Genomic DNA, 26,475 nt, shown 5'->3' with positions numbered 1-26,475 from the left:
AAAAGGAAGAGAAAATCCATACGTGGCGGGAATTGCGTGTCTGTATGTTACACAGGGACTTCTATAATCAGGGGCTCATTAAAAGCAGAAATATGCAATTTAATGAAGTGATACACTACATTAAGGGCAGATCCACAGCTGTTACAGAACTTTGAATGTGAACTCAAGTCTTCTGTTTTCTGTTCTGCCATTGTGACTGTATAGTTATGTCCCCGTTGAGTGCCTGGCCTAGCATTCCTGGCTTTAGTCTTGGTAATATTATTACTCTCTAGGCATCCAGATCAGTATCAGATCGTGGTTCAGATGGGTTACAGAAAGGTAGCCAGTGCCTTTTCGATTCAAGCCCAGAAAATGAAGGGAATTCAGAATGAAGAGGATCATGTTTGAGTTAATATTTCTTTCTCAAATTGTGTCAAACCAATCTTGTTCTCTTCCTGCTTCTCCTTTCTGTCTCCCGCTTCCTCAGTGGTGCTGCTTAAGGGCAGAGCTTCCAGCCTTAACCCTGAATTACCTTCCTTTGGGGTTTCAAGTAAGAGGCTGGATATTGCTTTTATGTATGGGGTTTTATAGTTTAATTTATTTTGGTTGGTAAAGAATATTCATCACTCATTTAATTCAGAAGCTATCTATTGATTCCTTTCTCCTCATTTGGTATTTTCTGACATTTTATTGCACTTGCCATTGATTTATACAAAATCCGTAGTCTGAACATCCCAAGGAGTGCTTTATTCACTTGTCATTTGCTGTTTTTCTTAACTAATAAATTTAACAGCCATGTACATCCAGTCTGTTAAGATCTCATGGCTCTACTTTCAAAGAGATGACAGTTTGGCACTAACAAATGAGTAATTCTTTCAGGCAGGAGCTTAGAAGTTGCAAGATAGGCAAGACAGAGAAACTCCTCCTTGACTGGTTAGCAAGACCAAGCAAGCTCCTGTACTCAAAGGACAACTAGGTTAAGGTAGGCAAAATACAGCTCTGTTTCGGGCTGTGGAGTGTCACATGTGGTGGTCTAATGGCAGCTTTATTTATAGCTTGTCAACAGGTAATCAATTTAAGGAGCACATGCAGCAATACATATGTGAGCAGGTATGTTTAAACTGTGCTGATCTGCCACGCTGTCATCTTGTCAGGTGCTATAGTAAGTTCTGCAGGTCTGCAGCAGAGTAGGGATTAGGGATTCCATTAGGAGAGTGGTGCCTTCAGCAACAAGCATCAGGGATCTTCAAGTGGAAACAACAGTCTAAACCCTATTTCCATGAGTGATCAGGGGACTTAACGAGCCCAAGTGTCACTGAAGGTCAATGGGATTAGGTCTCTTTCATCACTGGTACCGTCTAAACTGTCTTCTAAGTTTGGGTTTGGGGGAGAGGGTATGAGATTTATATGACCACAGATATATGGGAGAAGGTGCTGGAGTCCTTTGGAGCAGGAGGAAACGGTCTGCAGAACTCTGAGTGCTTAGGAGGTGCCCAAACACATTCTTGCTTACACTGTGGATGGTTCTCTCTTGGCCATATGTACTGCACTGCACGGTGTATGGGGATGGTGTTTAGAAAGACAAGGTGGCTGTAAGCTCCATCCAGGAAGATGCTGACTTTGCATGGAGCAAGCGGAAGGGGAGTCCTCTGTACCAGCTTGGCCACTTAGGCATTAGGTGTGCAAGTCTGAGAATCACCCTCGGTTCCTCACACTGTCAGGAAGGGCATGCCCACTGGATGGTGGTTTGTTTCAGCTTAAGGTGAGTTCCTTGGTTGAAAATCAGATGACGTGCCCTGTGCAAGTGCTGCCTTCTTTCCCCTTACTAAAGGGACCTGACTCAGGTATGGAGAGATGACATTCAAGTTCCACAAAGCAGGTGAGATGGGTGTCATAACCAGAACCTGCCCTTGCCTCTCCATGTTTGAGACATATCCTGATTACAGCAAGTTTGACACAGTTCCTTGTGGGCTGCTTTTTCCTGTCACTGGCCCGTTGATATAGGCTCCTAAAAAGGAGCCTGGTTGATGAATAAGAAGCACTGTATGAATAACTTTAACACAGATGATATAAGAAATAATGTAGCTATGGCTTGGATTTAGTTCAGGGACATCTTAAATTTTACCCTCAGTAACCACTGTAGAGTTAAAAGTTGAGGTACTTCAAAAAAATTCCCTTTCGTGTACTGTCATGCAGTGCTCCTTGATCTGGGTTGTACTTGAAAACATTTATAAGCTCTTCCTCTTCAGTCACTTAGAAGGTGCTAGAGGGACCTTTTGGGTATAAATCTCATGCCTCCACAAGTTAAGGTGCCAGCTGTGAGTCTGGCACTGAAAACACACTGTGTGCTAAAGACTTGCAATCCAAGACAGAAATGCGTAATGATGTTCTTCACTGGGTGATCCCAAGGATCCCTTAGTAAGTTTAGTAGTTCACTCCCTCATCCTCTGATGAGAAAACTCAGAAATGAAGATTACTGTGAGGCTGAAATGGGTACTCATGGCAGGAAAATAAAACCGTAGCAGGGATCTGATGCATACCAGGTACTAGACTTCAGTGGTGAATTCACGTGGAAGTGGTAACAGATCAGAGTACAACTGGTTAGGGGAAAAGGGTGGGCATGTCTAGGAATGTTAAGAGAACACAAAGCTTTGAAAGAAATAAGTTGAAATATGGTGGGCCCATGCTGTGCTGTGTCCAAGTCCAAGCTGACCTCACTATAGCTTTTGAAGGAGATGCTGAAAATTGGTTGTATTTGTCCTTGTATCTCTCCAACAAACATGTAAATTAGTCCACTGGTATCCAGCATGATGCTGAGTCTCCTCAGAGTGGTCTTCAGTGCTCTGATAAAGATCCTTTCCAGCACAAAGGTCACTGGGAGGCTTCTGAACCCTTTTCTGCTTCATTGACCCTCTTGTTCGTGTCACTGAAGGGCTGTTGACTGACCAGGAGCTCCAGGCAACCTTGCTGAGGTGGAAATGTGTCCTCCTGACCATATCCAACGTAGGTAACACCACTGCGCTTGAGTGGATAGGCACATAGGGGCTGTGTGAGAAGCCAGTCCTTTCCCAGAAGCAGCACCCGTTTTACAGTTAAAAGTCTTTTGAAAAATTGGGTTCTGCTCAGGTAGCAACTCAGTATGCAAAAAATCCTCATGTTTTTCTCACTTTGTTTCTTCACACCACTGGCAGCTCTATGGTGGTATCACAGTAATAAATTGTGTATATTTTAAAAAAAAGAAAAAAATTAGCCTCTGGTTACAGTCAAATCCGGTCTGGATGGACTTCAGGTGCATTCTTGTTACCTTGTGCCTATAAACCCGTTCTCACTTTTCTTACAGTGAAAGCCTTTTAGACTCAGAGCTGTAATAACCAGAGATGTTTTGTTTAGAGTAGTGTAAAATCAAGTATGTTGTATGAACTTCAAGCAAGGTACATTTGATCTGAGTACTGGATTATGGAGAATGATATATGGAGCTTCTTTAACTGTGTGGAGTTAGATTGATTCTTAGCAAATAGGTGACAGATTCATATGTAGGGGAAAATTGAAGTTCTCATCTATATATTGTTTTTATTATGTTTTCTTTGCTTCAGGCTCTAACATATCAAAGACACTGTGGGTGAAAAAAGTAGTTTCATTTCCATCAATAAATGTCTTCATATTCTTGCAGCTCATACACAATTTAGGTTGTTTCATGGTGGTGAAAAAGACAAGGGAAAGTCACAAAATAATACATCGCAATCCAGAGCAGCTTAGATTGGAATCAGTGCTAATATTTACAATTATCGCCAAGCTCTTTCCCTGTGCTATCCATCTTAGATTTAGAATTGTGCTTCTGGCCCAGTAAGAGTCTGTTGGTATGTTGGTTTGCATCTGTCTTTGCCATATGTAGAGTAAGACAAGAATTTTGCCTGCTTTGTTTTTAAATTTTTTTTATTGTACCCCTCCAAAATCAGACCAGCTGTTGCCTAGATGAAGCCTTTTGCAAACGACAGCACTCTTAAAAAGCGAGCTTATCTCATCTCATCTCAAGGATTTGTCATCGGCTTCCTTATATTTTGTTGTCATCTGGGAGGCAGGATTCAGTACTGGCAGCATTAGTGGCCCTTTGTCACCCTGCTAATGTGGTTCAGGCACACCTTTGCTGCTGGCCAGTGGGTGAGTAGCGTTAGAGGCAGGTGTATTGCACTTGAGGCCAGGTCAGTGGGTTTGGGTAGCCTTTGCCTGGTGCTTCTGTTTAATTTAAGTAAAAATTAAATCTTTTTCTCCCAGAAAGCAGAATTCTAGTAAGTAATTGCTGAATGAAAAGTCCCTTTGCATCTCTTTTGTTGCCAGCCTGATGCACCCCTCTGTGTCTGTGCAAGCATCTGCCTCCTTCTGGCATTTGTGCTGCTTTACCTTGTGCTCCCCGGCTCTAAAAATAAAATATCCATATGTGTAAGAGAAGCCCGTGTTCACACACGCTCCTGGTGTGTAACACAAGTCCTAAAGTCACACTGAATGCAGCAGAGACCCGCACTGCCGGAGAAGAGAGGAGAGGATGAGGATGAGGAAAAAAAAGAACCACAGAGGAGAAATTGGGAGCTGCAGGAGGGAGGCTCACGACCTAGCCACGATGCGGAGCAGCTTATGCTTAATACTGCTTGGCACGTTTAGTTTTATGGTGAGGACATTGTCAAGCTGTGGAAGGCCCAAAATTTGTGACAGTAGACATTGGCTAAATCTGAGGAAAATGAATATGTTTTCCACCAGGCTAGAAGAAAGGTGCAAAAGAAAGGGGCTTTTGTTTGCATCTCAGCAGCCCTGTGCAGAGCTCTGAGTCAGCCTGGGGAGGATGACTGGGGTCTGCAAATGAAAATCCTCAGGTGAAAAAACGAAGCTAAAAATTTTTTTCAGGTTTTTTTTTGTGATACACTTTATGAATTTTAAAGATACTACAATATTATTTTTTATAGGAAAGAGTTGTTTCAGGTAAAAGCATGCTTAAAAACTAATATTTTGGTTTGTACTGAAGCAGTACTTCCAAGAAAACAGTGTTTGATTTTTTTGTTCCTTGCCTGAAGCCTTGATTTCCTCAATGCAATGAGTTCAGCGTTCTCTGCTAATCTGTGGTAAATGCTGTAATGGAATAGCAGGGCACATTCCCTGTTTTGTTCTTTGTTTATGCAGTTTGGTAAAAAAGCCAATGTTTCAATGTTTTAAGGACTTAATGGGGAGTCTAAGCTATCTCTGGTTGGGATGAAAGATGATGGTGCTAGGTTAAAGAGTGATGAAGAACATCATAAGGAAAGCCTGTCCATGCTCAGGGTATGCAGCTGGCATCTTGAGGTGCGATATACAGAGAGCAAGCTCAAGCAATTTTTTGCTTTCAATGTCTTACATTGGGACTATTTTTTTCTGGTGTGGGGTGGAAATACTTCTGTCCTGCTGAACCCATTTCTGCATTGCTGAACCTGAGCTCTGAAAGAGCTCAGCAGCCAATATGGAAATAAGCCCATTTCTATCAAAATGGCCTGTATTATTATTCATGTTTATTGGCTGCAGAGCGGTTCAGGAAGCACTTTTCAAATAGATATGCTGAAATATTTTCTTTTAAACAGACCCAGCAGCTATTTGTATTTTCTTTGCTTGAATCCATACCCCTGACGCAGTCTTAATTATAATGACAGCAAATGAGACAATTATTGCAATATGTGGAAAAAACCCACTTTTGGGAAAGGCGTATGAGAATACTTTGGGTAGCATTAGCAGTTCTGCTATACTTTACATCTAATTAGGACCGTTCCACAGTGTCACCAACCCTCTGTCATTACCCTGTGAACTCCCTGGCTGCAGTGATGCATTTGCCGGACCAGCGGGAACGTGTCAGATCGCAGTCACACTTCTGCAAATCTTTTCACGTGTGGATCTTTCGTGTCGACCCGTTCCTTCCCCTCCCTTCCCCTTTCTTCCCCTCTCCCCTCTTGCCTCCCCCCCCAGCTCCCCCTGTGGTGTGACATTTTCTTCATGACAGCCTGTCTCCGAACTGCACTTGCTGCTGCCTTGGTAAAGGCTTACAAAGAGAGTGTAACAGCCAGTGGCCAATCGAGTTTGTGCAAGCTCCATCAGCTATGGATGAAACATCCACGAGAGAGAATAAGGACTTAGAAGAAAACTGGATAAAAGGGCTGCGACGAGAAGCTAGCTGGCAGGTTAGTGATACAAAGACATATGCTTGCAAGCGAATTAAATCTCAGCACTAAAAATCTCTGAACTTTTTAACCTAACCATAGATGAAACATGTATGTTTATTTGTAGCAATGCCTGAAAGCATATTCCTGGGAGAGCAGGAAGAATAGTTGTGAGATTTCAAAGCCATGTATTCCAAATTGTAGAATAAGTAAATAGTTTTATAAATCTGCAGATATTACTAAATGCACACTTGCTTAATGAAGGTCCTTGCAATAACAAGTTGCAGGTGCATGCTGTAATATCAAAGGAAATACATGGCTCTCGTCTGTATATATAGCAAGTTTATTCCATTAAAAAAAAAATACCACCTGTCACCCTCTTACTTAATTGTGTCATAGTAACTGTAACAAGGCATTTCTTTAAGCCTCTTTTAATGAGTCATCTTTAAATGCACAATGCTTATTTTCTTTATTTTACTGGACTCGCAGTAGATGTGTATGCAGTTCAATTCAAAGCAGGCAGTTTTCATTAAAGTGTGCAGAGCAATAGTGTTTACATTATGCAGTACCTTTCTGGAGTTAGCAGAATTAGATACCATTTCAGACCTGCTAAGCCCCACTGAGTGGTTGTGATTGCTCTTTACATTACATCCTAAGCATTGTCTATGCACTTTTTTCTGCTCTATTGCATTTTAATTAGTCAATCAACAATATTCAAGAGATGTGTCACCAAGTTATTTCTTTTTTTCCCCCTTGCTGCTTCTTACAAGGGATTTTAGAAGATGATTATTATTATTATTTTGGTGATGCCATTATACAAAATTCAGATGAAGTGTTGATTTGATTTGTTCCTATCAGGTGAAGCTTTGCAAGAGTCCCAGCTTGGTAAGAGTTACTGCAGCAGTTTAAATGCTACAAGGCATGCTCCCTTCCCCCAGAAGAACAGCTGGTTTAGTTTAGTCCCCTCCCCATAACTTTGCTCTAGAAAAGGAAATACAAGTCTCTCTTCAGAGGAGCATGATGCTTGGTGTAATGCTGCTTGTGGCTTTTGTTGTGGCAGCTTTCTGTTTTCATCTGTCTGTATCACTGACAAAATGAAGTATAAAATTGGGATGCTATGAATGCAGAAGCCAAATGATCCATCCTCTCTGTGTCACTGTGGAAGCAGGTGTGTGGAGGTGATGGAGAGGAGGTGGTCAGTGTTCAGACAGAGTATAGGAGACTACCATTGCCCCAGAGAACTGGACTCCACAAATGGGTGACCTGAAGAGGAGAAGACCTGGAGGAGATGAGGGAAAGACAGGAAGAAAGCTGGCGCTGTGGAGGTGTCTGTATCTAGTCTGTACACCCATTAAGTGACCTGAAAATCTGTTATTTTACTTCCCTGGTTTGTGCTGTTTCTGCCAGGTCTGATGAGTGAAGAGTGAGTTGGGAAAACATGGAAGCAATTTTCCTGTAGTACCTGTCTGGAAAATAAGTATACCGTGGCAAAAATTAATTGCCAGTTGGCAGGGTCTGCCTCGTTTTTGCGTGAAGGAGTGTTGCACCATTACAGCAGTGGTGGCATGGCAGGGGAAGTCTCTGTGTTCTGTAGGTGCCATACCTGCTGCCCTGAGATGGATAAAGGTGGGACCTTATCTCTGAGGAGGCAGTGTGCCCTGGTACCCCTGCATGTGTCCGCCACTGTTCTGCTCCCTCCCAGGCAGAAATGGTATCTCCATCAAAAGGAGAACAAGGATGACAGTTACAGCTGTTTTGCTCTGCGTCTGCAACTCTCATACATGTGAGTGAGATTTTCAGAGAAGCCCCTGGGAAAGGATTGTCCAATTCTCACTTGGGTTCTAACTCATCCCTTATTTCTGCACTCTGCAAGGTCTTCAGAAGTCCCAGGGTAGGGCAGAGCATCAGTCTTGAAAGGAGCTGATTTAGAGTGAGTGCTGCAGAGCCGGAGCTCCTCTTCAGTCCTGTCTGCTGGGGAGCTCCAAGGTGATGGTGTACATCCTTTCTTCTTAAATGGGCCAAGTTTTTTTAGTGCTAAGCCCTTATATCCATATTTAGTCTCCTAAATAAGTGTCCTCATTTTCTGAAGTGCTGAGTATCCTGGGAAGCCAACAGGCATTTCAGTTTTCCTGGGCTTTGACGTGCAAGACCTGTGCTTCGGGCTGCGTGGTGGTGGATACCTGTCATGTGGTGCTGGGGTAGGAAGCAAGCTGTAGAGCTCAGCTGCAGCTGGAGGTTGGGATGGCTGTGAACTGCCTTTGAGAACTAATTAGTGCACCCTGGAGCTGCTGTGTGGTCCTAGCTTCAGCTGTATGTGGTTGGTGGGCTGAGGGACTTGTCAGCCTGCGGTGGCATGAACAGGTGGCCTCAGAGCAGGAGACCGTGTGGCAAACGTGGCAGAGTGGCCAGTCACACGAGTCTCCTTCTTGTAGTGATAGACTTGGCAATTCTGACTTCACACTTAGAAAAACTGGTCTCCTTATTTAGCAGGCTAAATATAGGTTAGGCAGCCAAGCTTGAGCATCCTGCTTTAAAAATTCTGGCGATAGTCATCTCCTATCCTCCCTATCAGCCAGCGCACTCGTCATGCTGTGAGAGGTCTGTGCGGTAGCCCCATGCACATGAATAAACATCAGCTTGCAAGTAAAAGAAGAAAGCAGCTTACAGTATTTCTTTCAAGGGGATATACAGTTGGAAAATCGATTGCATTCTGTCTCCAAACAGACTTGGTTTTCTATTAAGTAACAAAAAACCCACAATGCTAAAATTATAATTCTGTTCTTATCATTTAACTTTTTATCTTCTATTGTTCTTATCATCTCAGACTTTGTTATAGTGTTCTATATCTATTTTTGATTTTTCATGGAGAACGGTGGGCTTTCTTGCTCCTCTTAGCAGACCTTCAGAACAGGTTTTCAAAACCTCCTATAATCCCTTTTCCTGATGTTTCCTGGGGAACAGCTTCTGACATCTGACAGATCTATAGCTGTCACGAAGCTGGCACAGTTTTACCACAGACCAGGCACATATTTGGTGACCTCGACTGTGTGGATAGACTAAAGGTTAAGAAATCTATGAGAGTGTGGATGTCAATATTTAAAGAAAAAAGTCCTGCATATTTATAAAGGCAAATGGATTTTCCTTCGCATTTACACATTCAGGGAAGTTTGTGCTCTTGGAGATGCCAGGGTAACTCCAGTTGATTTAAAAGGGAATATTTCTTCTGCAAAAGAGAGCAAACAGTAATCCAAAATGTCCTAATAAGGGAGCAGTGCACCGATTCTAGCAACTTGTTGGAGCCATGAATCCCTCTCCTGACGTACTGAGATCTTGAAAGCCACAATTTTCTTTCTAATTGATGGCTCAATCAGAGTATGGCCTCTGTCTCAAACTTACTTTAAGCTTTGTCCTTGATATGCTGTGTTATTGTGCAGCCTAAAATACACTGCTTATATTGCAGAGGGAGAGGTACAGGGCAAGACATGTTTAAGTAATTCCAGAATCATTTGGGATCTTTCATCAAGATAGGCATGCAGTTGATGAAAAATAGACATTTTGTCAGAGCCTTCAGCAGTTTGATGATTGTTTCCTACAAAATAATAAAAGCAGACATGTCTTGCCATTTTCATTTAATTTTTAGGTCTCGTATATGTTTGTGGGGAGAGGGAGTAATTTGGCTGAAATGAGATCTTATCAGGCTTCACTAAAGCTGTGAACACAGCAAAACACAATATAAAGCACAAGATACACAATAACCTATGTTCTCCTCTCCAGTATGGTCCCATTGACTTAATATTAATTGTGAAGGAACACTGGGTAGTTACTACATGTGTGTGGATTGTATGTACAGACGTGTATCTATCCATCTGTGTTAGGTATGTGCATACTGTGGGTTCAGTTCTTCAAGGTGTGGTAGTGCTGAAAACTGAATGTTTTGAAAAGGGAGATTTAGAAATTCTTGCCTGAATTAATGTGTAACATTTTCTTCTTATTTCCTCTTCTGTCTAGAGTGGCCATTCTTAAACCTTGTAAAATTTCCAATTCCTAATTTAATAATTTAATGAATATTTAAAATGTTAATGTGTCAAAATTTTAGGGGTTTGTTTCTTCCTTTTTTCACAAGGACTTGATTGCCCTTCTATGATGGAAACAAGTGAATAAACCTGCAGATTCTTTTTTGTTGATTTTTGAATATTTATTTGATCATGGTGCTGATGACCCTGTTCTTCTATGTTAGTGATAGCCAAAACAGGGCTACTAAACGCCTGGTGACAGAGGCAGGGAATATAATCTACTACTGTTTGTACTATTCCATAAGTCTTCCCCATCTTCCTCCGCAATACTGGATGTGAAAATACTGGAGAATTTGACTTTGTTGCTCAAAGTGTGCAAGATTCAGGTGTAATATATCCAATAGCACTGTTGTACTGCATTTGCTGTGAACACTGAGTTCCTTCAAAAGTGAAGCTGATGATATTTAATTTTTTTCGCTTCTATTTTTTTTGCGTAAGAGAGGATCAGTCACAATTCAGTTATCTTGGAGTGGTAGGTTTTGAAACTGTTTATTTTTTTTGTTCCCATAAGTATTCTATTTTCAAGACAATCATCATAAAAAGAACTACTGCTGGATTGATTTTTAACCTGACAATCATGTTTTGTTGCTGATTTCAGTATTTCTGATATGGTGTGGGGTCCACAGTTGCAGGGCTTTGTGGCTAAGCAGTGAGTTCACTAGGCGTGGGTGGGCTGCCTACACCTCTATCCTCTGGGTTACCGTAAGTGCCCTCGAGATTCTGGAGGCTTCACAAAATGATCAGCAACCACTCAGAAGCTTATCGGAATGGGAAGTTCTTTATCAGTTCTGCCTACAGTTGCTGTTTTGATTTTTGTGGGTTTTCTGTGTTTTGTATATTTAACACATATGCATAGTGCTTCAAAGTGTGATACTAACATAGGAAACTGTTACCTAGGAGTGTCTGGGAGAAAATACAGCTTATTCTTAGAGTAGAGGCCATTAATGAGTGGCAGTGCAGTTATGTGTTGAGGTTGTTAGACTCCAGCACTGGTATTTGACCATCTGTGATGTTATCCAGGCACTTTCTGACCTTCACTTAACTTGCTACTTTAGATGGGGTGGCATTGGGCATTGGTATTTTGGAGGGATGGATATGTTGCTCCCTCTTCAGAGTGCTGGCAACGATTAATCCATCAAGTTCGAGGGGTAGACCTTGTACCACAGGGACAAAATTATTAGCTTTATTTTCATCATGCCTGACAAAATGTTCTCTCCCTAATGCTCCTCATCAAGTGCAGCGGAAGGGGAATATTCCAGTGCCAGGCAAGATGCTGTCAGTCCTTCTGAAAGCTGGAATCAGGAATGTAGCAGTGAGAAAAGAGACATAGATGCACTGGGATAGTATGAGGTGTCTTTTTGATAACAAAATACCTAATTAGCGTAAAAAGAAGTAGGACCGATGTGTGATGTTGTATGGGCTGTAGTCTTAGAAATCAAACGCCTTAAGTCTAAACCAAGGGAGAGGTTCTACCAACCTCAGTTATTTAATACTCTGTGAAATGCACTGTGCATGCTGTGCTTAGCTTGCTGCTACTCAGTACTTTAAGCCTGTTCATAGCTGTTCACAGCACTTAAGATCTAAAGATACACTCATCCTTTGATAGGACGAGGTCAGTTATTCTCAATTTATTGCCAGTACCAAAGTGTTTATGCTGTTTTATTTATAAGCTGGGTTTATGTTTTTTCTAACATTAAAGACATTTGTTAGTAAAACAGGGCATTTAATTTGAAGATTACTTCTTTTGTGACATATTAAAAAATGTGCTTGTGTATATTCATAGGAATGATATCAAACCTATCTGTTGGTTTTCCCAGTACACCTGAGCTTTTTTTTAACCTGATAAATGAATTTTGTGCTATTCTGGGTTATGTATGTGAAGTATACTAATGTGCAGGTGTCTGGGTGTAAGAATTCCATTATTTAACCGCTTTTTCTCACAAGGTGATTGGTTTTAGTCTTACAGCTGTTGCAACTTTGTGTTTGTCCACTACACTACTAGGACAAGCATCTGAAGCCGCGTTTAATCCTCTCATCCTTTTAATACCAGCACTGTATCACCACTGTCTGTAGAAGGGCAACTCTTTCTGCAAAGCCTGTGGAGACATGAGTGTGTCCATCCCTGTGCAATGAACCACTTGAGCCTGTGCTTAAGAGAAGCATGTGTTAACTATCTGGCCTGATGAAAAGGAGCTACAGGTTTGCTCATGGAAACCTGTGGGCTCCGTGGCTTACGCTTTGCTAGAGGTTTTGTTCTGTACCTACTCAGCTCTTCTAAAACTTATTATTTATTATTTATTATTTATTTAATTTTTATTATTTTTATTTATTATTTATTTAAAAATAATCAAATAACATTTTTTACTCTGCTTTTTGAGACATTCTCCTCTTTCAAAATCTTTAAGGAAACGTCTGGATAACGAAGGTATTTCTCAGACCTAAATGTTTTACCTTTAAACTGCATTTACTAACTCATCCGAAGGGCTAGTTCCCATCATATGCCCACCTCTCTAGTGTTATCACAGTTTAAGTGTTCCCTGAAGGCTTCGCATTATGACTGGTCTGCTTTGAGTCAGACTCAGGACAATTATATTCCAGCTACGGATGCAGATAGTTGGCACCTTAAAAGAGATGTTCACTACCTCTTCGCAGGTTATTCCAGGCAGAGTTTAGTCTGTTTACATATCTTTGCTAATTTACCCCCTTACTTGTATAGAAAATTACTCCCAGACATGCTTTAAAGAGGTTTATTATTTTCAGATGAAAAAAAAATATTTTGACTTGTGTGACTGGTCTTTAAAATATATTCCAGCATATTTGAGATGGGGATGTGTGGCAAACATGCAGCTCAGAGTGCATGAAATTTCTGGAATTCATGCATGTTCTTACAAAAAAGTGTTCTTTTTTTAAAAGAAAATACTTCTGACTGATGAATCATACGTCTGTCTTGATCCTATCTCTCATGACTATATGGCACAGAATTCAGCACTCATCTGCTGTGGCTGTTGGCTCATCCTTTCTGTTTTGCTGGGGAATTGTCAGAAGCCCTTAATCTCACTCTGAGCTGGGAAGGAAAGTAGTTTGTCATCAAGGCACCATTGACATCTGCTCCTCCTCCTGGCAGATCCTGGTGTGCTGCCACTGGCTACACCCCTAGCCTTCTTCCACTCCCAGGGCTGTGGCTCTGAGAGAGCAACACCACCTGCCATGACTTGGCCACCACCAAAGTCACAAGTAGCTAGGGGCCCCTCCAGATGCCTCCACTTCATCCTTCCTTCTCCCCACCCACCTTTTGTCAGATGCTGGAAAACTGTAAAACTTGGCTTTTGTACTTCTCAGTAGAATCCTCTTCTCCGTTACTACTCGAATTGGGAATAGTCACCGACTGATAACAGAAATGACACGAATATGCAATCATGTTCTACTCAACCCTTGGTCGTCTTCTCATATGCAAGCTGTTGTCGATTTCCTTGATCACTTTTATTGTTGTACAGAAGACCTTCAACATATAGCCAACAGAAGGACCTGTGATATGTCAAACCCATCTCTAGGACACAAACAGTGCTCTACTTTTGATCTTTTACCATATTGTCCTCTCTGCTTTGTCCTAACCTGGTTTTCTGCAAAATGAGCTACGTTTTGCTTCTTGGCAAAATAACTGTAGAGAGCTGGAAAATCCAAATGAACTGGTGCATCATTTGTTAGAGCTATTTTATTACTGAGCAATTTTTTTTTTTTTTTTTTTTTTTGGGACACTCGTAATGTAGGCACAGTTGTACATAGTATCTGCTTTTTTTTTTTATTGTGCAGTCATCTAATAGTCCATCTTTTTATGTCCTGGTTTGGAATTCACTCCAAAATAATGTAGTGAAGGAGATGATACTTCATACTCCACATTTTGATATTTTAATAGGAAATTTAAAATATTTGGGAAATTGATTTTTCAAGTAATAATGTGAATTATAGGAGCTGATAAATGTGAGATTAATAGCTAAGAAAGCAGTCATTTCAGATGGATAATTTAGATTTTTATCATTTATTAATCATAAAAAGTAAACCTGCTGTATAACTAATTTTAGTTTTATCAAGAAGATGAATTGTTCCAGCTAATGAATGTATAGATATTCTATGCCAAAGGCATTCGTAGGAATCTGTTAATCATTTAACTGTGTCATGGCATATGCTTTGTCTTCATAAACCAATTAAAACACATAACTTACTCCACTGAAATGTGTGTTGGTCTTCAGTGCCTACAGCAAATTAGAACAGCATTTATCTTAAAATACGATCCAGTATTGCAGATAGAAAAGTTTTATGGGGATAGTGTCTCCAGGTAGGGAATGTTGCTGTGCTGTCAGTACCTTGCCTGTCTCATGTATTTAGGACAACCTCTTTTTCATTTAAAATCTTTGAGAGGGAGACTATTTGTTATGTTAGACTTGTGTAAGAAATTACCTCACTTGGACTTAGTCTTGGCAGAGGTTTAGAGACGCTGCTGTAATACAAATAACAGCACTGATTGCTGCTGGAGATTTTCCTGAGGATGGCATATGCATTTGAACCAAAGCGAGAGGTTAGAGGCTAGTAATTGCACTCATGGTTATTTTTAGTCCATCCTAGTAGAGAGAGAGAATTTTTTAAAATGGATTTTTGTATTTAAGGAAATTACAGCTTTCTGGAAAAACTTAAAAGCTGTAACAAAAACATGAGAGGCAAGAGTGTATTTAAATTTGGGTGCTGGATTTCTGTGTTCTGGTCATTCAGAGCTCTTTGTTTCATCTCCTTCCTCCCAGTGAGGTGAATAAAAGAAAAGTGTGAATGTGTTTGGCTTTTATTCACATCATTGTTGTAATGTCAAAGCAAATACAGAAAGGAGGCAGACAGGAAGGGAGGTTGGAGAAATCAAAAGACAGCAGACACTCAAATAACAAGTTCTAACTAATTCAACTCTAAAGCACATTTTGTTTGGCTGGTTAACAACTTATATGTTGCCATAATACCTATACTGTGTTATTTTATTTATATCTTTAATACGCTATCTGTAGGCGACATTATGGGTGAAGCACTGTTGCTAAAAGAGAAGGAAAAATTATAGTTATTGCTATAATAAACAGCTTGAGAATATCTTTTTAAGAAGATTGCAGTAATACAAAAGGAAATAGCATTAGATTGCAACATAAATTATTTAGAACAACGTCGTTATATTCATTTTTTTACCCTGTTTCTCAGAGATAAAATTCAGTCTTTCCAGCATCAGGTTTCTAGAGACACAAAATGCCTGCCTGGGCCAAAAGTCCTTAGCTTTCTGATGAATCAGCTCTTGAAACTAAGTGGGACCATGTCCTTGTATGGACAAGGTGGAGGTTCTTCAAAGGTGGAGGTGTGCGGCTGATGCAGCTATAGCTCTGCTATAAGAGAGAGGTGCCAGTGGCCTTAGGTTTTCTGGGACTTTCAGGAAAATAGTAATTTTAGGCCATCTTGCCCTAGTTTAGGAAGGCTTCTGGGAATAAGAAAGGGAAAATGGATCTTTGTAAAGACTTAAAGAATGTTGCTGAGAGGGAGGGGGTGAAATCAGGTCCTTATGGAGCACTGAACCTGGTTTATAAATGGAGTGAGGAAATGTAAGTCATTGTGCACTTCTAAATTTGGGGCTTTTGTATGGATATTACTTACTTAACTGAAGAGAGAACTCTTTCCTGAAGATTTCCACAATTGTGCCAGGCAGGTAGGGGCACGTGGGCTTTATTAGAAATGAAGGTAAATGCAAGAAGTAAGCAAAAGAAGAAAAACATTTTCCTTTTCTTTCTTCCCCCCCCCCCTTTCTTTTTTATTCTATCCACATGTATGAATTACTTCATGAAATAAAGCAATGACATACTAGTAAGTAAGTCGGTTGAGAACTTCACACATCTTAGTTATATTCATATTGGAAACAATGCTAGGAACAACCCACTCAGCAATAGTTTTCTCAGTGCAAGTAAAAACTTCAGTGGCACAAACCTCATAAAAATAAACGATATTTTATATAAATGCTGAGTGAATACACGTAAGCTGTGAATACAGTTAGGATAGCTGCCACTGCTTAAAGGTCAGTAAAGCATAGCATTAAATGGCACATTTTGTGCTTCCAAACACGTAACCCATGATAAATTTTATGCAGTGCATTTCTGAAATATCCACAGACACGTATTCTTCAATAATTCACAATCCTTTAAAAGCTTTTTTTTCCTTTTGACAATCAATAGCAGGAGGTAGCATCTATAAAAGTTGCCGGTAGTGGACTTCCATGGTCAGTTTAATTGGAGGGCAGATGATGTTAAACTCCCATAGCAGCTGACCTGTCCCCAAGCCCTTCCTTCCAGCTAAACTCATGACATGCAAGCCTGGTCCACAGAGTACCTTCTGGACCTTCAACCTAGTGCTCAGATCATTTTGTCTGAGGGAGGTTTTTACTTTTATTTGTTGTCTCCTTTTGCAAGGTGATGGGTTTCTAAAGCAAGCGTAGGAGGACTCAGAATGCGTATTAGTACAAGATATTTAGTGGGAAATGTCATCCCTACAACACGACTTTTTCCTGCTTCTGTTTGCTAGTGTAAAGTCAGCAGAAGTAAATTAGCTGGCAGATTTCAATGGAGACTGTTACCGGCATTCTCTGCCAGATAGCGTGTGGAGTGCCAAATTAGAATTGATTTCTCAATAAAATTGAGTTCAGCCTCCTCAACATAATCTAAGACAGAATGACAAAATCTCTCTCGTTCACTTTTTAATGTTATTATTTTCGGTCAGTTTTGTTCTTGGATATTTTTGCGGCCCTAATTGCTTGTTATTATCTTCTTCCTCGAATCTTTTTCCTTGTCCAGGAAAGCAAAACCTCATCTGCTTCTCTAAGCAATTCAAGAGTAAAGTAGAAAGGAAAGGACGTCTTTGCAATCACCTCCCTCACCCCTTCTCGCACGCTTAAGACTCTTCTGGCAGCAGAGACAGGAGCACAAGTTCCCTCTCCGTGCTGCGACTGAGAGGCTGAGAGCACAACAAGCTGTTTACAGTCCCATCCTCACTTCTCCTTCCCACTCACAGCATGTTGCTTTGGGAACCACCAACCAACCTAATTAAAACAAATTTTTCCTATTGCGGGAGCAATTCCCCAAATGCTCTGCCTCGCCAGGATCGTGCTGTGTCTGCTCAGTTTGTTACCTCCATCCAGCTCCAGAAGAGGCTGATCTTACTGTGAGGAAAATCAATGCCTTCTAATGTGGCTTTAATTCTTAAATTCAGTGCATTTATCATACATACTTCTAGGGAACCTCCTGTAATATATGGACGTGAAAAAAAAATATCTTCTTTTTAGAAGACATGTGTAGAAAGTGACTTCTGAAGCATTAGCAAAGCCTGTTACATGACCCTGTATAAGAGCTATTCAGAGTTAAAGAAAGCTGGATTGCAAGTGGGGAGGTGCAGGTAGAAACACAAGATGGCAGCACTAGAAGCACCGCAAAAGGTCTTAAAGCCTAACCACCACCTGGAATTTGCTGGTTTGATTTCTGCTGCAGGCAAAACATTGCACCCAATTATTATGCCTAGCCCAACCATATAGGCTTGCAAGGGCAGCAAGATTTCAAGTCGTCATGATTACTGTCCTCTTTCTCCAATGACGGGGACCCATCTCTCACCCCATGTGAACTCCATCAATGGAGGTCGTGTGGTTTGACGGCTCTGACTGTTCATATCAGTTTTCCAAAGCACTGAAATATTCCATCCCTCAGCTCATTCTCTGGAAATAGAAATATAATATGGCTCCTGAAAGCCCCTCTGATGCTATCGGAAATACCTGTGCTTGAAAGTATTCGTTTGGTGTCCTGCAGTTTCTAGGGTTAAAAGGCATTTTATTATGCCAACGCTGTTCTGGCAAAGGCAGAATTTCTGAGGAATGCTGAGCAACATGGTAGGTCTGTGGCATTCCTCTAGATACTTCTCTTTTTCAGCTTTTTTTTTCTTGACTTCTAGTTCTGCCACTTCCTAGCTTTCTCCTTCCATCTGTATGCCTGGATCAGCTGCCTTTACATGCTCTCCTTTGCCTATTTCTGGACAGCGTCATATGCATTCTCCCTGGTTCCAAGAGTAACAACATGACTCCAGACCCTGTTTGTTTGGGGTTTTTTTTTCTGTATGAGATTGGTAGCTTTTGGAGTATTCAGACTCCTTTCCCTCCCTTTAATTCTCCAGACTAGGTCACCCGTACTGGTCACCTGTATTCTGCTTATTTCTCTTTCTGCATAACCACACCTAGACCATAAATCCTGCTTTACAAATCTCTACTCTAAATCTTCGAAAGAACTGGAAATGCACAAACTGGAGTTTTACGGCCAGAGATGAACTCCATTAACATCACGTGGTGCAATGTACGTATCAAGCCACCAAGTGGTTGCCAAAACCTATGGAGAGAGTAAATGCTCTGGCTATGAGCTTTCAGGCATCTGAGAGCACTGGCACTGTTCCAGTAAAACACTGGACCATATGCTTAATTTTAAGTATGTAAGCAATCTGGTGGAAATGAATCGGACTAGTAATGTACTTAATCTTCAGTGTATTCTTAGCTCCCCATAGGTTTGTGGAGCATCAAAATTGCCTGCACTCCCAATCCAAAAGCTGTGATGGAGTAGGAAGTGGGATAACTGAAATATTGACTAACTAAATGAAAGACTTTTATTGGAGAGTAGGACTGCTGTTCCCAGCTTGTCCAGCTGCAGAATATGGAAGTGAGAATTTCATTCAAAGGAGTAGTTTTCTCTTTGGAGGGCGCATGCAGACTGGCTGGTGAATCATGTGGATGGTGGCTGTGCTTATGGTTGGTGCTGGTCGTAAATTAGATGATCATTTCAGGTGCGAAGCGAGAGTCCTCATACAGCTCTGGAAGATTCCGTAGCAGATATTTTTATGCTCTCAAGCTCCTGTCAGTTACCTTTTGTCCAAGATGTCCCTTAACTGCTTTAATCAAAGGCTAGAAAGGACCTGTAGTGTAGTGTATCTGTTAGCAGGCTTAGAGGTCTCCTCATCCCTATGGATTTGGTTCTGAGATCTCTCCCAAATACCACACAGGTTTGAGACTTGCCTTGCTTTCATTCTTACCTCTTTGGATAGAGACAATAAATAGATTAACTAACCACTTTTGAGAAGTCTTCCTGGTAGTTTTTGGGTCTCAAAATGTTGGTTCTCAAGGCTGCCTTCCCAAGGCAGTTAGTACTATCTTTTGACAGCAGGTTAGAATTACCCTCTATATTATTGTGTCAAAAAAAGAGGAAGAAAAAGAACAAAAAAAAAAATATCAGGAGAACAGGAATTTGTAAAGGTGGGGTTTGGTGTGTGAGAGCTTCTCCCATGGAGGTGTATAGTGGGATGTGTAGGATATAGCAGCAGGGAAAACAAAAAGTGCTAGGTCATCCTGTCCTCCTCTCAGATACATGCATATCCCCTTGGTAGTGCAGGTTTATTTGCAGGAATGCTTTGTCCCTGAGTCATGCTGGTTGGGGAGAGGCTGTTACATATGCAAGAAGAAAATAAAAACACACTTGGGTGCTTTGTTTTCTCGAATTTTCTGTTTCCCCGAACTAGCTATTTTTGGTGAGTAGTTTGAACATGTTGAGCAGTAAATACACCATGTGCTAAGCATTATTATTATTTAGTGTTTTACTTACTGTTAATATATTTTTAGTAAGCATTGGGACTTTCAGCCCTTCCTTTGGGAATCTATTGTACATTCTCATAGATTTCACTGTCAGAGTTTTTACTGATAGCTTGTATTTTGCTTTCCTTAATTGCTGTCTGTTACTTCTTCTTGTGTCCTCTTGTACCTAATTATAAATGTTACAACATCAATTTAGGAAAAATATCAGGGGAGGTTTCAGAAGGGTCAGTGCTGATCACAATATTGTTTAATACTTTCCTAAACAATATATACAGAGCAATACAATTTGCAGATGATGCCAAATTAAGAGGGATCATAAACACAGTGGAAGGCAGAGAGAGAGAGATAACAAAAGGATGTTGAGAGTTTAAAGAACTGTGCAAAAATTAACAAGATGAGATTTAATTTAGATAAAATACAAGGTCATACACTACGGGAGAAAAATACCAACTACAAAATGGAAGATGCTGGTTAGAAAACAGCAATAATGGTGATATATTTTACATTTATGTAGCTTCTTTCATCTTAGAGAATCCCTAAGAGCTTTACAAATTAAATAAATTAATACAGAAACTACACACAAGGATTATTTTATTTTCCATAGAGACACCTTCTGTGTTGGTGCAGAATAGGACAGCTACTCAGCTGAATTCTGCAGTGGAATGCAACAGTTCAGGACAAAATAATACAGGTCCCCTTGAAATGGCAGTAAAAGTTAACAGAAGCCAGCATTTGTGCAGAAGGGCACTGCTTAAAACTGTTTCTGTGATGAAAACTGCCAGAGCATTTTTTTTTTTTTAAACTGCAGATGATCAAGATCTCAGTTTTACATCTGTTTTTACTTTTACTGCAGTAGTGCAGAGATAAGTCCACTGAGTCAGAGTGGACACCAACTGCATGAGAGCTCTTTGTGTGAGACAGTTGGGAAAAGAGCTCTGCTGGTTTTCTTTTACTGGAATAGACAAAGATATATGACCTATTTATTAAAAAAGTATAGAACATTATCTGTAGTAGTTGAGGGCTATTCATTTTTGCATGTGTCTTTTACAGCATGGACAGGGAGATTTAACTGGAGGGTGTTTAAAATCGGTGATAGGAAATGAAGGTGCATGGTGCTGAACTGATGGTTGACGGAAAGGGTGAGATGAAGAAGGTGGAAGTCATAAATGAAGATACAGCAGAAAACATGATGGGTCAGGATGAGTCACACTGGAAAGGCAAAGACAGAGGAAACACTAAGGATAGTTTCCTTAACATCTCTCATGTTACACATCGTGACTGCATTCTTCAGCGAATATTCTTTAAATGGTGGCATTTCAGAAGGATACAGCAGATTCAAGCGAGAATACTGTCTTGGTTGTTTCCCCTATCCTCTTAACTCTAGGCAATATTATAAGGGTGGACACAGGCTTTGGATTTACTCACCCATAGATAGATATATATGTATATCATGATGGAGGCATATCACAGGATGTGTGTGGGGTCATCTAAGGTGGCTCTTTGGAAGCAGATATAATACTGTTTTCTGAAGGTCCTGACTCGTCATGGAGCGGCCAGCTGCACAGTGCACCTGATGTGACGGAGAGGTCTGCACTCTGGTGCCTGCCAGTCCTCGGAGTTTGTGCTAAGTGGTCCCCAAGGGGACAGATACCAAGGAGTGTGTGACTTGGAGGTGCCTGGTGCACGCAGCGCACTCATCTTGCTCTTCAGGGAACTGGAATTTTTTGCAGTATCCAGGTCTGATACCTCTAATGCAAACTGCATAAACTCAGGTCATTCCTCAGGTGTCAACAGGTCACATGTATCTTAACAAACAGATGTGTCTCTAATTAGGAATAATGCAGAGCCATTTCAGGCATCACTTTAAAGCATCATTTGCCCTACCAGGAGGGCTTTTCTGTTAACAATGGTCTCTGTGTGTGTGCTTGTGTGTCCCTCTGAATATAGGTTAGTGCTTTTACCTGCTGGGCCAAATTGAGAGTTAATTTATCAGATTTCTCTCTGCTTTATTTCTCTCTGCAATGGCACGTGGTTACATGGAGCTAAAATCTGGAGGAATTAGAAAGGGCAGTTTTCTGAGAAGATTTTGCAGTACCTGTTTGAACCTGTGCTTCTTAAATCTACTATATTTTGATGTTTCTTCTCTGTTCAGAAATTAAAAAAGGAGTAGAATTCATTCTTTTCCTCCTCGCCACCTCCCAACAGACACCTTTCTGGTGCTGTTTTAGTGAGGGGAAGTCCCTACCTTCATTTGACTATTTTGAGGTTCAGCTAAATGCTTGGATGTGTAACTGCCTGTCCCGTGTAACCATGCAAAATGAATTTAGGTTGACATCTCCGTTTTGGAGTTTTTTTTTTTTAAATTTGGATTCTAGCACTTGCTTAAAATTTTTTGGTAAGCATCACCAGTGTGGCCTGTTACACAGGAGCCAGCTGCTACTGCAGACTTACCTAGAGGGGGGAATTCAGTGCGCCTGATTTTCCACCAACCTGCTCCTTGTGTCACTATTCACAGATGTGCAAAATGCCACTGTTGTTCTTCAGCAGCGGTTTCGCATCCATTTTGCGCAGGGATGAGTGACTATAGAGGATGCAAGCCAGTGGAAAATTCACCTTGTGTTCTGTGCTCCATCCTAACTGAGGTACGAACCAGCGTGCTCATGGTCTGTTGACTGTAAATCTCTTACTTTTAGATGAGCTAAGAAGGAGCCTTCCCGTGGCTAAGCTAGTGTGAATCACACTAAGCTTACTTCAGCTAAAATAAACTCCTTTTTTTCCTTTTGAATACAGCCTTTCTCCTTCTCTGTGTCTGGTGCGCGGCTGTGTGCAGTCTCTCAGCGTCCCTATGCTGCCAGACTCCACAAGTTGGGGAAAGATTGTGCTTTGAGGTTAATGCTCCCAGCCACCACAGGGATTGCTGGCTTTGGGCAAAAAGAATTCAAAATGGTGTATTTCAAATAAGTGATCTTGGGAAGAAGGGGCTGGGCACTCCTCCATTATACTTCTAAAGTATATTAACTCTGTATTGAAAATCTTTATGGCTGTGCCTGTGTACGTAATATCTTATGGTTTCTTCAGTTTTGGGGGAGAAAGCAGTGCCCTTAAAAACTAAAACCTGTTCTTGAAGGTCTTTTGAGGGAGCTGTCAAGCCAGCATCTCATTTGCTTTTTTATTATGACTGAGCAGTAGTTAAAACTGGCTAGGGAATAAACCGGACAGTGGAAGGACAGACTTCCAGGACAGACTTTGCTTCAGTCTGATGCCATTTTGCTTGAGAGAGCTGAAGCACTTGAGTTATGGTGACATCTATTAGAATTCAATTAGTGGTAGTTCACTGACCCAAATTAACATTCTTTGTTAAACTCAAGTCAGTGTATATGTATGCTATTTCCAGTCCAAACGGACCTGCATAGAAAACAGGCTCCAAATCTCTGAGCTTGTTGGCAGTGTCTTAGTAACTGGATTCTGAGCACAAGCTTATCTAATGCCAGCGCTTTAGGCTGGCTAATAGAATTGCACGTCTGTGGTTTGTAATTAAACTGTGGGGAGCTCTGACTCGAGGTGAGCGGCAAGAAGAAGGACAGTGTAGGAGATCCTGGGGCCTCCCTGCAACCCATCAGCTCCTCTCCTCCGTCCTGGGACAGAAGTGGCTGCTGGGAGCTGTTAGAGGTCATGGATCTCCAACATGCATGCAGGCTGGGTTGGAATATTTCAGTCTCTCTTTGCTTCTTATTTCAAGCATTTCACATGCTCCTCATAGCATCAAATCTGCCCAGGTTCCACATTGGACATCACTGGCTTTCATGTTGAGGCTGCATCAACCCACCCCTCTCATCCTCTAAAGTTTTCAGTGCCCAAATCCTGCACTGCTGAGTTTCTCTGAGTGACTGCACCAGTGCCTTGCATAGTCAGGCATGACTGTCACAGAAATAATACCATTGCAGTCAGGGATGTCATTCAACATCAGGAGGGGTAACTGAAGGAAATTCCCATTGTTTTTTTACCATGGTCTGTCTGGTCAGTGACTTGAGATACTCTAGAGCTGTCCACATAGTTGTGGTTTCTCTGCAATTTCTTTTCTTGTTTTTTAAAAAACCCACCGCATGGTATTTACGCAAGTGCAACTTGAGGGTTTTTTTAATGTGTTTATGCGGCTTTGTCCCTCTTGGGAATGAGTAAGTTGCTGGCTATGACCAACTATGGCTTCATTTGAAAAGAAAACATAACTTATTAGCAAGCAATTGTTAATGATTGATTTTTAAAGGGGGAAAAAATCTGTTTAAGATATTTTTTCATAGACTCTATTTCCACACTGACATTTACACTAAGACGGTGAGCAGGCACATGTTAGTCTGGATCTTTTCCCATGTGTCACTTTGACTAGTTTAAACTGTCATCGAGCATCTTAGAATAGTCAACTTCATGTGTCTTGTGAGTATCAGTCATTATATTTCACATTTTAATTTTAATGGCTACTGATGTAGATGTCAAAAAGTGTTGAGGCATCTGGGCATTGAACTTAGGTTTATTTTTTCGTATTAAATAGTGTTTTGTCTGGAGAAACAGTTAACTATTATAAGACTAAATTAACTCCTGGTGAAAGTGAATGTTTCCTGGGGGGGGGAGGGGGTTGGAATTTGACCCATAGAGAGGAAGTGCTTTTTGGGGTGCAGTGATTTTCCTTCATTATCTGTGCCTGTTTGCTGTTTGGTAACTTAGATGTACAGATTTTAGATTTAAATATACCACTTCCTGTGAGAAAACAGCTAAATACATGTCATCTTCCATAGAGAACATCTTTCTGATGCCGACTGTGCCTGGTACAAGGTAAAACTTCAGAAAATCTGTTTCTAGTATACTTGAAGGCATTTACTTCTCAGGAGCACAGATGGCACTTGAAATGCTGAGTAATAATGGTTATGACCAAGTTAAATGATGGCACAAATGTAAAAGCGGACACAGGAATTCGAGTCTGTGTGAATTGCAACTCTTGCATAGGCAGGTGATAAAAATTGCATGTGCAAACTTTGCTTTACTACTGAAATAACAGCTAATGCTCTTACTTGCCTGTGCAGGTACTGGGAGGAGAGAGTAGGGCAGCCACTTGCAGAGGTGAGGATGGAAGTGTCCAGGCCGTACTATGAACTCAAATTTCTACTAGCTGTCCTTGAAAGTGACAAGTAAGGGAATATGCTTTGCAGCTGTAGATGCTCCAGCCTTTAAGGCACTAAAATGTAACTACATTTTGGTTGCCTCAAGCCTTACCTTTTGGGCTGCAAAATCACTGTCCTCACAACAAGTTCTGGTGGCACATTGCAGTTTGGGGACAGTATACGTTTGGTGGGGAATAAACCACCCAACCCAAGTCAGTATGGAATTTAGCATCAGCTTATATGACTATCCTGACTATCCCCCTGCTTGTGCTTCTTTCTTATGTATGTGGATACTTTATTAAAGCCTCTGCATCTGATTTCTCACAAAGCCGCTCCTGAAATGTGGAAAAGCTGCAGGTTTTGCAGTTGCTGTGGTGTAGCGATCAAGGAGACTTGCTGCAGCAGTGGCTACGTGGCATTCAGTGCTGGGCAGAGGGGCTGCAGGACATCTGCCCACCCGCTCAGTCTCTTTGACCTCTTATTGGAGATTTGGGCTGTGGTCATAGTGAGGCACCTCAGGTACTGAATGCCTCTGTGGTCCTTGCTGCATGCTCATAGACCCTGAAGGCAGACTTTGCCCCAGGTGGCAGGAGAAGACAAGAAGCAGAGAGAAGGATATGGAAGTATGAGGAAGCTCTAAACATGCAGGTAAGTAATAAATGTGTAGGAAAGCATGAGGCATGGCAGTATGGATTCACTAGCAGCTGAACCCTTGCTGTGTCTTTTCTGAACATCATAGAAAAGGAGAGTTTTAAGTGATAATATTGTGCTGGCAGTCATCACAGACTGGATTTCCACCAATGCTGTATGCTTCATCAACACAGAGAGCCTTTGCTGGAACCTTAAATCTGCAAAATCCCACAATGTTAATGATGAGCAATCTTTTTTTTTTTTTTTTCCCCGATGTCAAATGGTCTTATATCTTGCCAACTGTTTAGGATTATAGCAAGAATAGATCTTGCTGTAAAGACAGCATTGTTCAAAGACTGTGCACTCAGCAGCACTGCATTAGCGCTCCCTTTGCATCTCTGTTTTTAATAAGTTTGGCCACTCTACCTTAAATCTATGAAAACCTCTTCCCATTTCAGCTGTCTCCTAACTTCATTTCTTTACCGCTGCCATCTGGTTTGGGACCCCTTTCATCTCAAGATTCCCTATCTCGCTCCTCATCAGCTCTAGCAGTCAAAATTCAAGTCTGCGGTTAGAGATTTTATTCTTGTTTTCCTCCCTCCTCTTCTGAGATGAAGAAGGATGGTAACTGGTAGTGCATTCTGCCACAGGTTTCTGTTGTTTGACCTACATGTAGATCCTTGGCTAGCGGCATGACTGTGGTGGGGTAACAGAAATTGACCATAACATGAAGGCATTTGAAAAATCTTGAAAATGTTTCTCTTAAAGAGTTTATTTACAAAGATTTT

At 41.1% G+C, this 26,475-nt stretch overlaps 1 protein-coding gene across 2 annotated transcripts in view; it reads left to right on the top strand.

The window, feature by feature from the left end:
* Positions 1 to 26,475, top strand: part of PPARGC1A (PPARG coactivator 1 alpha) — a 369,019-nt gene that overhangs the window by 189,848 nt on the left and 152,696 nt on the right. Inside the window, exon 1 of one of the 2 annotated variants that reach the window (XM_054065754.1) lies at positions 6,146 to 6,170. The exons of the other annotated variant lie outside the window; for it this stretch is intronic. The gene's annotated coding sequence lies outside the window, so the exon portion shown is untranslated. Of the gene's footprint in view, positions 1 to 6,145; positions 6,171 to 26,475 lie in introns of those variants that run through there. 2 annotated transcript variants of the gene reach the window in all.

Source organism: Cuculus canorus, chromosome 4, assembly GCF_017976375.1.
Source record: "Cuculus canorus isolate bCucCan1 chromosome 4, bCucCan1.pri, whole genome shotgun sequence".
Lineage (NCBI taxonomy): Eukaryota > Metazoa > Chordata > Aves > Cuculiformes > Cuculidae > Cuculus > Cuculus canorus.
The sequence above is the reverse complement of the archived record's forward strand: the minus strand, read 5'-3'. Positions and strand labels throughout refer to the sequence as shown.